The following is a 12,339-nucleotide window of genomic DNA, read 5'->3' on the forward strand; positions in this document are numbered from 1 at the left end:
AGTGGCCACGGGTGTAACACCTCTGGTGTTACTGTCACTAAAACTTGAGCATAACATCATGAGAATTAGCATATCATGTGTTTGTTACACCTAGAGTGCATTCACTAGGTAAAAATTTCAAACAAGTTGTAATGATGTGACTTGATGTGTGATTAACCCCAGGGTAGAGTACTTAACCCTAAATTAGGGCTTATGGATGTAAGTGAATCCCAAATAAGTTAAAACCTCAAAAGTCACGAGAAATATTCCTAAGGTTTCACATTTGATGGACTTTGGTGGCACTAAAACCCTAATGTGCCCAAAACCCTAAAAACAAACCCTAGAAACCCTAGGGGGATATATGCAAATTTTGTGCACTTTTGGACCAAAGTGCAAATACCAAAGTGGTAAAACACCACAAATCATGTGTTTTCACATTTGAGAATTTGCAAGCTAAATAGTGGAACTTGGACTTATTTGCAAAAAGTACACATGAACTCCATGAGCTTAATAGGGCTGACTTTGGAGCTCTATATTTCTAAATCTACAAGGAATTTACTCAGGATCAACACATCAAATTTGTAGAGAAATGTAAGGAGAACAAATTTGATTAAGTGACTAAGCACTAGTGTTGCACAGAAATGGGAGATAAATAGGTTTAAAGTCGGGCTGTCAGTCACAACTAAAACCTCGAATGGATCTGACAGTAAGTTTTGATGAACTTTAGACCCGATTCAAGCTCGATTGAGTAAGTGAATGATCAAGGTTGCTATAGCAAAATCAAAGTTGGACTATAGACCAACAACTTTGTTACAGGTGGATTAACAAGTTGTTATATAGAAATCAGAGATACAAGCCTAGCAAAACGCTTAGTCACGTACTCTAAATAAGAATCCCATGGTACAGTACGCAGAAAGATCTCAGGTTCTGCCCCCCTCGCCACCGGTGACCTCGGCACAAGGATTCGCGCTGATCGTGGTGATTCGTGTAGGACTCGAGCAGGATAGTACCGGGGGGTGACAAGATCGGAAGGGGAATGGATTTGGTCGCGGGGTGAAGCTTATCAACCGCGCCTGTAGCCGTGCGACGTGGCCAGACTGTCGGTGCCGTCGTGGAACTCCGGCAACCTCAGTTACGCCACGCCGTAGTTCTTTACCACATAGTAGTAATCGTGGCGCGCCTGGACTTGCCATTTCAAGAGCCGTTACACAGGCAAGCGCCACGACTGAATCGCCTGTGATCTTCCTTCTCTCCGGCCGTCAGCGCGCCATCTCAAAATTAGCCGCCACCACCGATGAAACCTATAAATTGCCGGCCTAGTGAACTCCGCTAGGTAATTGAGCATCCAACGCACGAGCCCTTGCCTCAGATTATCCACTAGAGCCTCCCAATTTCCCACTTCCCCCAATCAGTCAGAGCACCGTCGCATGACATCTCGCTGTGGCCAGAAGTCTATAGGTTAGATCATGCTCTTCTGTGCGATGTTTTAGCCTCCCTCATGTTCCATGTTGCTCACAGAACCATTCGATTGAACTAGATCGCCTTGAATCACCCAGAACACGTTGTGTTATCTCTGGTTTCCATCGCCACCGTGGACAGAGTGATTGTGAGCTAGAACCTTGCAATTGATTGAGGGGTTATGGTCGTTATAGGTGGAATTAGGTGTCAGCCACACCTGAGCGCCGGTCATTGCGTTATCCAGCCGGTACAGGCTCGCCGGAGCCATTGCTCCGCTGTCCACGGTCGGGGATCTCACCTTGCAAAGGAATAGAAAGGGAACGACCTATCTGCGAATGTTAGTGACATAGAGAAATAGTGTAATGGCCTATTTAAGAGTTTTTCAAATAACCAGGGTCCCCTGTGGAAACCTGACACCGCGGGCGCGCGCGGGCACGTTTCACCTGTCGTGGGCCGGCTCGGGCTAGATTGAGACCGTTACTATTTATGCTTTCTCTTTTTCTTTTTCCTCCAGACTTAGGAAATTCATAGGAAATTATGGAAAAATGATAAAAATATGAGACCAATTTTGTTGGACTCCTAAAGTTCTCTAGTATTTAATAAAAATAGTTCCAAGAATTTTAGTCCAAACCAAGAAATTATGTAGTATTTAAGAAGGCCAAAACCTAGACATTTGGAATTTTAGAAATTATTTCAAGACTCCAAAAATCATAAAACTTTTTGGATAAACTTAATTTGATAATTAGAACCCACGGATGAAGTTTGACATGTGTTGGACATTGTTTGATTCCCAAACCAAAACCCTAGCTCCTTAGGGTAAAACTGTCTAACCCTACTAAGGTGTTGACCTAGAAGACCATAGTTTCCCTGGTGCACCGTGAAGGAAAGTTGTATTCAAGATACAACTTGATGTATCTCTACTATCATTGCATATTCATAAGCATCACATGAGCATTCATGGTTATATATGGTTATGTATAGAAAACGAAGAAGAAGTAACTGTTGAAGAAGAGGAGACTGCTCCATCAACAGAAAATCCACCTGCCGGGAACTGTTTTTATTTTGACATCTGTGGAACAGAGCCCGACTCCCCTACAACACAAGGAAAGCCCCGGTGCATTTGCCACCTCCTTGCTGTTTTAAATCTTTATCACCATTATATGATGCATTAGGTGATAGGAGTTGTGTGCTAAACCAATTGCTGCATTTCCTTCCTTGAAATTGTTTACTATTCCTTGATTACCTGTTTTATTAAAAAGTTTTCTGATGCTTAGTCCTGCTATAGAAAAACAAATGTTTTGTTTTGAAAGAAAAGGTGATGCTTCACAGTGGAAGGGAGGTTTCCAAAAATAAAACTTGATGGTGAATCCATCATGGCCATGATGGGTTCAACATCGGAAAAGATGTACCTCTGCTAGGTACTAAACTTTGGGTTTTAAATGATAAAGCTGAGACCAGGTGGGTGACTTGCACGAGAAGAGAGTCTTGGCGTAGTGTCTCCGTCTGAGTCGCTTAAGGACCATGTCGATGTGGGCCTGCTGACCGAGGACCCTTTAACTGGTCACATGCCTCGTCATGGGTAAGCTTTGCCTCGGGTAGACTAATACCAGAAAGGCCAACACCCAATGGGAGTGGAGAGATGGCGAGAGTAGTGTGTGTCCTCCGTGGCAAGAGGCTGGACGGTGGTGTATCTGTGCTCTCGGTTAGCGTGAACCCGGTCTGGTCTTAAGAAACCCGGTGGTGAGTCGACATATGCAAGGGTTAAGTGCTACATATGGCATGTGATTGGAGATCCTCAGCTGAGTATTAATCGATTCGGATCACCGTTACTTCTCGGACATGAAGACTTGGTCACTGACTTACACGTAGCATTCCAGTGAACTAAAGGGGTTGATAAAAGACTGCTAGTGTAGGTCAAGTGCTTGAACTAGGGTAGAAAGAACTCTAGTTACATGTAATAACTTAACATGCTAATAAAACTGGATTTTTAAGGATCCACTTTTAGTAAGCATTTCTGCAAAACAGAGTCTTTGATACTTGATCAACCTTACCTTGACTCCCTCAAACCAGCATATCCTTGAGAGTCTTTTCTCTTGACGGGTAAGACTTGCGAAAGTACATTCCGTACTCAGGGTTTTCAAACACATGTTGTTGTAGGTGAGGAAACAGCAGACTTTTGCTGTTTTTGCTCTAAGGTGGTGCCCAAAGAAGAACCTCAGCAGTGAAGCCGCGGGAGGATGTTGGCCTCCCACTTGAAAAACAATATACTTTTATGCAGGAGGGGTTTTTTCCTCCCAAGTCTGTAATAATATTACTCTATGCACTCTTATAACCTGGTAACGTAATAATAACACTCTCTATATTTTGATGAATGTGAATTAAGTTAATGTAATTCGCTTCTGCTTATTCGTTCCTCTGATGAGTTGTAATATCTGTGTGACAGGTGAAACGGTCTTGTGTGAGGAAATAAGGATACAGATACCGAACTTATCGAGTGATTACGTGCATCTACAGGGTTGTCTAAGGTCCGTTGGACAAGAACAACTGTAGGTGGGCCTAATAACTTGGGAGGTTCCGTCACAGCTGGTATCGGAGCAGTGCCCATCTCTTCAGATATTACAAAGCATTTCAAAAAGAATTTTTAAATACTTATCCAAGAAGTTTTCTTTCATTCTTACCTTGCCACTTTCTGAAAGTTCTCATCTTGTAAGACCAGGTAATAGAGTGCAATATATAGAAAGTTCGGAACCAACAGGGGTTGATTCCGTAATTATTGGGTTATGCATGCATCATGTTTAAAAAATATACTAATAAATCTTCCCCTCTTATGGAGATATGACACATACGAGGAAAACCGCGCGCATGTCCACTAGACCTTTTGGCGTGCCTCGTCATTAGTTGGCTCCAAGACATGAAGGGAGCTGTAGCGGCAGCAACGATCCAATCAGAGACTTGGAGGCCAAAGTGGAACAGCTACAGATGGAGCTACGTCACCGAAATAGGGTGTGGGCACAGGACGGTCAGCGTATAGCTGAGTTGGCAGCTGATGTCAGACGCTTGCAAGATGAGCTTGCTGAACGAGATTTGGCGGTTGATTGGGATGTCAACTCACATTCGATTGCTTAAGACCGCGAAGCCAAAGCTCGTGCTCGTGTGGCAGAGCTTAGTGCGGCCCTCGATAGCTTTCAGGTGTACTACAATACTTCACATGAGAAAGTACATGTATTGTATTCTCGACTGCACCCGGACGTGCCTGACGACCCTGTTGCAATGGGAGCCGGACCATCAGGGACAGCAGGTGAAGGACCTGATGGAGAGTTGGACCTTTTTAGGCCTCCTCCTTCAATGAACCTAGCTGACGATCGGTCTCCTGCAGCAGGAAATGAAGAAACCAAGGACGACGAAAACTAGACTATTATAATTTAGAGACTATACCTATGTAAAATAAGTAATGAAGTCATGTTGTACGCTTGATTCTGTAATATTACATTTTGGTAATGTAAAATGATGGTGTGTATTGGCATGTTATATTTTTCCCAAATGTTTGTTTGCCTCAGATGCCATCACGGACTCGTGCGCATGACGGTGCGGGGACCTCCCGTGGTCAGGAAGATACACCCAACCCGCCACCTGTACCACCAACACTGGCCGAGGCTATCGCTTCCTTGGTCAATGTTACTGCAGATAATATCCGCTTCTTGCGTGAGATGGCGGGTAATCAATTCCAGCAGCATGGCGGGAGAGCTCCTCCACAAGGACCATGTGAAACCTCGTATATGGAATTCTCTAAGACGTGTCCTCCACTCTTTGTTAAAGCAGAAGACCCTGTTGAAGCTGATGAGTGGATAAGGGTAATCGAGCAGAAGTTTGGATTAGTCCATTGCACAGAAACACAGAAGTTGTTATTTGCTGCCCAACAACTGAGAGGCCCTGCCAGTTCCTGGTGGGCGAATTTTGTAGCAGTTCAACCAGCCAGACATAAGGTCACTTGGGATGAATTCAAGCTAGCATTCTGTGAACACTATGTTCTAGAGGGAGTGCTTCACATGAAACAAGAGGAGTTTATTCGACTAAAGCAAGGGGGAGATACTGTAATGGAGTATATCAACAAGTTTTACCATTTATCCCAATATGCTATTGACCAAGTGAACACTGACCTGAAGAAAAAGAATTGCTTCATGAGGGGACTCAACGACCGGTCTAATCATGGACCTGAGAAGCGAACCAGTATGGTAATCCGACCTTTTAATCAGAATCGTTTTTCGCCTCGTCCACCCCCTTATCCGTTCAAACAGCCTGTTTTCATTCGTCCTACCACTGCCCCCACTTCTACAAATCAGCCGAGTGCCTCTGGTGCTCATTTCCCCGCTCTCCCTAGTTCTTCTACTGGCTTCTTCAACTATGGAAAGTCTGGTCATTTTATAAAGGACTGTCCATACTCGAAGCAGAATAAGTTCAACAATCAACAGAACTCTGGGAGCTCCAATCAAGGTAGAGGGAACATGGATAATAGTTCAGCGGGCAAAAATGTCAAGAAGACTGGGCGAATTTATTATAATCAAGTGGCCACTACACCAGAAGAAGAGCCGGTAATGATGGGTACGTTCCTTGTGACCAATCACCCAGCAGTTATTCTCTTTGATTCTGGTGCTTCACATACATTAATAAGCAAGAAATTCATGGAAAAGCATTGCATTCCTTGCACTGAATCAAGGGAAGGGTTTATTATCCATTCACTTGGGGGACAAATATTTACTAAGGAAGTAGTCTTCCATGTGCCAATAACATTGGCTGAACGGGAATTTCCCACCAACATGATTGTTTTAAAGGGCCAAGACATAGATGTAATTCTGGGCATGAATTGGTTAGCCCACCATAAAGCTATCCTCAACACTGACCTAAGGACCATCAAGTTGAGCTATGACCATGAAGAGGTTCTCTTGTCCATCCCTGTAGCTATTCCAGCTAGACCATTTGGATGAGTCTATGAAGCTATCGTACCAGAAATCCAGGATATTCCGATAGTATGTGAATTTCCGGATGTCTTTCCTGAAGATTGGCCTGGATTGCCTCCAGAAAGGGATGTAGAGTTTGTGATCGAACTGAAGCCCGGTACAGCTCCTATTTCTAGAAGGTCGTACCGGATGCCACCAAATGAATTAGCAGAGCTCAAGACTCAATTACAAGACTTGCTTGAGAAGGGATTCATTCGGCCCAGTTCATCACCTTGGGGATGTCCTGCAATTTTTGTCAAGAAGAAGGATCAAACACTTCGAATGTGCATGGACTACAGACCCCTTAATGAGGTCACTATCAATAACAAGTACCCTCTTCCCCGGATCGATATCTTGTTCGATCAACTTACTGGAGCTCGAGTATTCTCCAAGATTGACCTCAGGTCAGGTTATCATCAGATCCGTATTCGACTCGAAGATATACCCAAGACCGCATTTACTACACGATATGGATTATTTGAATATTTGGTTATGTCCTTTGGATTGACAAATGCTCTAGCCCACTTCACGTATCTAATGAACTCGGTGTTTATGCCCGAGTTGGATAAATTTGTGGTGGTCTTCATTGATGATATCTTGATCTATTCTAAGAGTGAAGAGGAGCATGCTAAGCATTTGCGGATCATGCTAACGCGTTTAAGAGAACACCAGTTATATGCTAAGTTTAGTAAGTGCGCGTTCTGGTTGGAGGAGATCCAATTTTTGGGGCATGTATTGTCTGCAAATGGGTTTGTGGTCGACCCCAGCAAAGTCAAGGATATTCTAGAGTGGAAACCACCAACGACAGTACATCAAGTTCGAAGTTTCCTTGGGCTGGCTGGCTATTACTATAGATTTATTCCAGATTTCTCCAAGATTGTGAAACCAATCACAAGTCTGTTGAAGAATGATACAAAATTTAACTGGTCCCCAAGATGCAACGAAGCCTTCGAGCAGCTGAAGGTATTATTGACCACTGCTCCGGTATTGGCTCAACCGGACATTGAAAAGCCTTTTGATGTGTACTGTGACGCATCATGCAGTGGTCTCGGATGTGTCTTAATGCAGGAGGGCTGAGTCATATCATATGCTTCAAGACAGTTACGCCGGCATGAGGAGCACTATCCAACTCATGACTTGGAGTTAGCTGCAGTTGTTCATGCCCTTAAAATATGGCGTCATTATCTGCTAGGAAATATCTGCCACTTGTATATAGATCATAAAAGTCTGAAGTATATTTTTACCCAGTCAGAACTAAACATGAGGCAGAGAAGATGGCTTGAGCTGATTAAGGATTACGATTTAGAAATCCATTATCACCCAGGAAAGGATAATGTGGTGGCAGATGCACTAAGTCACAAGGCTTCCTGCCATTGTCTTACAGTAAATACCTCTGACATCACATTATGTCAAGAAATGGAGAAGTTAAATCTGGGAATGATACAACATGGAACCTTAACCCAATTGAAGCTTGAGTCTGTTCCTCTGCAAAAGATTATTGATGCCCAAAGAAGTGACAAGGGTATGAAACATATTCATGAGAAAATAGAAGTCGGTAAAGCTAATTGCTTTAGAAAAGATGATCAAGGCGTAGTATGGTTCAATGATCGCATAGTTGTGCCTAAAGATACTGATGTCTGCCAACAAATTTTGGATGAAGCTCATCTTAGTCTATATTCCATTCATCCCGGAAGCACTAAGATGTATCAAGATTTAAAGCAACATTATTGGTGGACAAAAATGAAGATTGAGATTGCACGCTATGTGGCGAGATGTGACACCTGTAGATGTGTCAAAGCAATACATATGAAGATTGCTGGTCCACTACAATCTTTGCCCATCCCAACTTGGAAATGGGAGGACATTAGCATGGACTTCTTTGTGGGATTACCCAGGACGGCTAAAGGTTTTGACTCCATCTGGGTTATAATTGATCGACTTACAAAAATAGCCCACTTTCTGCCCGTCAAGACAGATCATCCAGTTGTTGTCTATGCTCAGTTATATATTGCTCGTATTCTTAGTCTGCACGGAGTTCCAAAGACAATAGTGTCGGATCGCGGACCATAATTTGTATCCAAGTTTTGGGAAGAATTACATAAGTCCTAGGGTACTAAGTTACTCCATAGTTCGGCATATCATCCTCAAATAAGTGGACAGACTAAGAGAGTGAATCAAATACTCGAAGACATGTTGCAGGCATGAGTTCTGGAATTCCCACAAAAATGGGATGAATGTTTACCATTGGCAGAGTTTTCGTATAACAATAGTTATCAAGAAAGTATTAAGATGGCACCATTTGAAGCATTGTATGGACGACGGTGTCATACCCCCTTGAATTGGTCTGAACCAAGAGAAAGGTGGGTTTTCAGGCCTGACATGGTTAAAGAGGTGGAATAAAAGGTTCAATGAATCATACATAACTTGAAAGAGGCACAAGCTCGACAAAAGAGTTATGCAGACAAACGACGCCGACCCTTGTACATTCAAGTCAAAGATTATGTGTACCTGAGTATCACCAATGAAGGGTGTGACCCGTTTCGATGTAAAAGGAAAGCTTGCACCCCGATACATTGGTCCGTTTCCTATTCTTGAACAATGTGGACCAGTGGCATACCGACTCCAGCTACCCAAAACATTGTCTGTAGTGCACAATGTGTTCAATGTATCCCAATTGAAGAACTCTCTTTAGGTTCTAGATCAAACCATTGATGTGGTGGATGTTACCTTGGAACCAGACTTAACATATTCAAAACATCCCATTCGAGTCCTGGATCAAAAGGATAGGGTCACCCAAAGAAGAACTCTTAAAATTCTATAAGATACAATGGAACCAACATACTATAGATGAAGCTACCTGAGAGACTCAAGACTTCTTGGAAAAGGGTTTTCCTAGGTTTTTAGCTTCGTGTAACTTGTGAGATATGTACATTTGTTTGTAAAGATGGAATAGACCCCATACCACACCCTGCTCTGTATGACAAACAAGGAAATAAAGATATGACGTGTTTCCTTTTCCACTACTTACCCTAGGACTTTAAATCTCGGGACGAAATTCTTTTATGGGGGAAAGGATGTAACACCTCTAGTGTTACTGTCACTAAAACTTGAGCATGACATCATGAGCATTGACATATCATGTGTTTGTTACACCTAGAGTGCATTCACTAGGTAAAAATTTCAAACAAGTTGTAATGATGTGACTTGATGTGTGATTAACCCCAGGGTAGAGTACTTAACCCTGAATTAGGGCTTATGGATGTAAGTGAAGCCCAAATAAGTTAAAACCTCGAAAGTCATGAGAAAAATTCCTAAGGTTTCACATTGGATGGACTTTGGTGGCACTAAAAGCCTAATGTGCCCAAAACCCTAAAAACAAACCCTAGAAACCCTAATTAAAACCCTAGGGGGTAGATGCAAATTTTGTGCACTTTTGGACCAAAGTGCAAATACCAAAGTGATAAAACACCACAAATCATGTGTTTTTCACATTTGAGAATTTGCAAGCTAAATAGTGGAACTTGGACTTATTTGCAAAAAGTACCCATGAACTCAATGAGTTTAAGTCTGAATTCAATTGAATAGGGCTGACTTTGGAGCTCTATATTTCCAAATCTACAAGGAATTTACTCAGGGTCAACACATCAAATTTGTAGAGCTATGTAAGGAGAACAAATTTGATTAAGTGACTAAGCACTAGTGTTGCACAGAAATGGGAGATAAATAGGTTTAAAGTCGGGCTGTCAGTCACCACTAAAACCTGGAATGGATCTGACAGTAAGTTTTGATGAACTTTAGACCTGATTGAAGCTCGAATGAGTAAGTTAATGATCAAGGTTGCTATAGCAAAATCAAAGTTGGACTATAGACCAACAACTTTGTTACATGTGGATTAACAAGTTGTTATATAGAAATCAGAGATCCAAGCCTAGCAAAACGCTCGGTCAGGCACTCTGAATAAGAATCCCATGGTACAGTACGCAGAAAGATCTAAGGTTCTGCCCCCCTCGCCGCCGGTGACCTCTTGATAACTATTGTTCGCAATACGCAGAAAGATTAGCGTTGATCGCGATGATTCGTGTAGGACTCGGGAAGGATAGTACCGGGGGTGAAAAGATCAGAAGGGGAATGGATTTGGTCGCGGGGTGAAGCTTATCAACCGTGCCTGTAGCCGTGCAACATGGCCGGACCGCCGGTGCCGTCGTGGAACTCTGGCAACCTCAGTTACGCCACGCCGTAGTTCTTTACCACATAGTAGTAATCGTGGCGCACCTGGACTTGCCATTTCAAGAGCCGTTACACAGGCAAGCACCACGACTGAACCGCCAGTGATCTTCTTTCTCTCTGGCCTCCATCGTGCCATCTAAAAATTAGCTGCCACCGCCGATGAAACCTATAAATTGCCGCCCCAGTGAACTCCGCTAGGTAATTGCGCATCCAACGCACGAGCCCTTGCCTCAGATTATCCACTAGAACCTCCCAATTTCCCACTTCCCCCAATCAGTCAGAGCACCGCCGTGTGACATCTCGCCGTGGCCAAAAGTCTACAGGTTATCTCATGCTCTTCTGTACGATGTTCTAGCCTCCCTCATGTCCCATGTGTCTCATAGAACCATTCGATTGAACTAGACGCCTTGAATCACCTAGAACACGTTGAGTTATCTCCGGTTTCCATCGCCACCGTGGACAGAGCGATTGTGAGCTAGAACCTTGCAATTGATTGAGGGGTTATGGTCATTATAGGTGGAATTAGGTGTCAGCGTTGACATCTATGGAACAGAGCCCGACTCCCCTACAACACAAGGCAAGCCCCGGTGCATTTGCCACCTCTTGCTGTTTTAAATCTTTATCACCATTATATGATGCATTAAGTGATAAGAGTTGTGTGCTAAACCAATTGCTGCATTTCCTTCCTTGAAACTATTTACTATTCCTTGATTACCTGTTTTATTAAAAGGTTTTCTGATGCTTAGTCCTGCTATAGAAAAACAAATGTTTTGTTTTGAAACAAAAGGTGATGCTTCACAGTGGAAGGGATGTTTCCAAAAATAAAACTTGATGGTGAATCCATCATGGCCATGAAGGTTCAACATCGGAAAAGATGTACCTCTGCCAGGTACCAAACTTTGGGTTTTAAATGATAAAGCTGAGACCGGGCGGGTGACTTGCATGAGAAGAGAGTCTCGGTGTAGTGTCTCCGTCTGAGTCTCTTAAGGACCGTGTCGATGTGGGCCTACTGACCGAGGACCCTTTAATTGGTCACATGCCTCATCATGGGTAAGCTTTGCCTCGGGCAGACTAATACTAGAAAGGCCAACACGGAATGGGAGTGGAGAGATGGCGAGAGTAGTGTGTACCCTCCGTGGCAAGAGACATGACGGTTGTGTATCTGTGCTCTCGGTTGGCGTGAACCCGGTCTGGTCTTAAGAAACCTGGTGGTGAATTGACATATGCAAGGGTTAAGTGCTACATATGTCGTGTGATTAGAGATCCTCAGCTGAGTATTAATCGATTCGGATCGCCGTTACTTCTCGGACATGAAGACTTGGTCACTAATTGACACGTAGCATTCCAGTGAACTAAAGGGGTTGATAAAAGACTGCTAGTGTAGGTCAAGTGCTTGAACTAGGGTAGAAAGAACTCTAGTTATAGGTAATAACTTAACATGCTAATAAAACTGGATTTTTAAGGATCCACTTTTAGTAAGCATTTCTACAAAACAGAGTCTTTGATACTTGATCAGCCTTACCTTGACTCCCTCAAACCAGCATATCCTTGAGAGTCTTTTCTTTTGACGAGTAAGACTTGCGAAAGTACACTCCGTACTCAGGGTTTTCAAAGCCATGTTGTTGTAGGTGAGGAAACAATAGACTTTTCCTGTTTTTGCTCTAGCTAAGGTGGTGCCCAA

The sequence above is a fragment of the Zea mays genome, chromosome 2 (assembly GCF_902167145.1).
Source record: "Zea mays cultivar B73 chromosome 2, Zm-B73-REFERENCE-NAM-5.0, whole genome shotgun sequence".
NCBI classification, from domain to species: Eukaryota; Viridiplantae; Streptophyta; class Magnoliopsida; order Poales; family Poaceae; genus Zea; species Zea mays.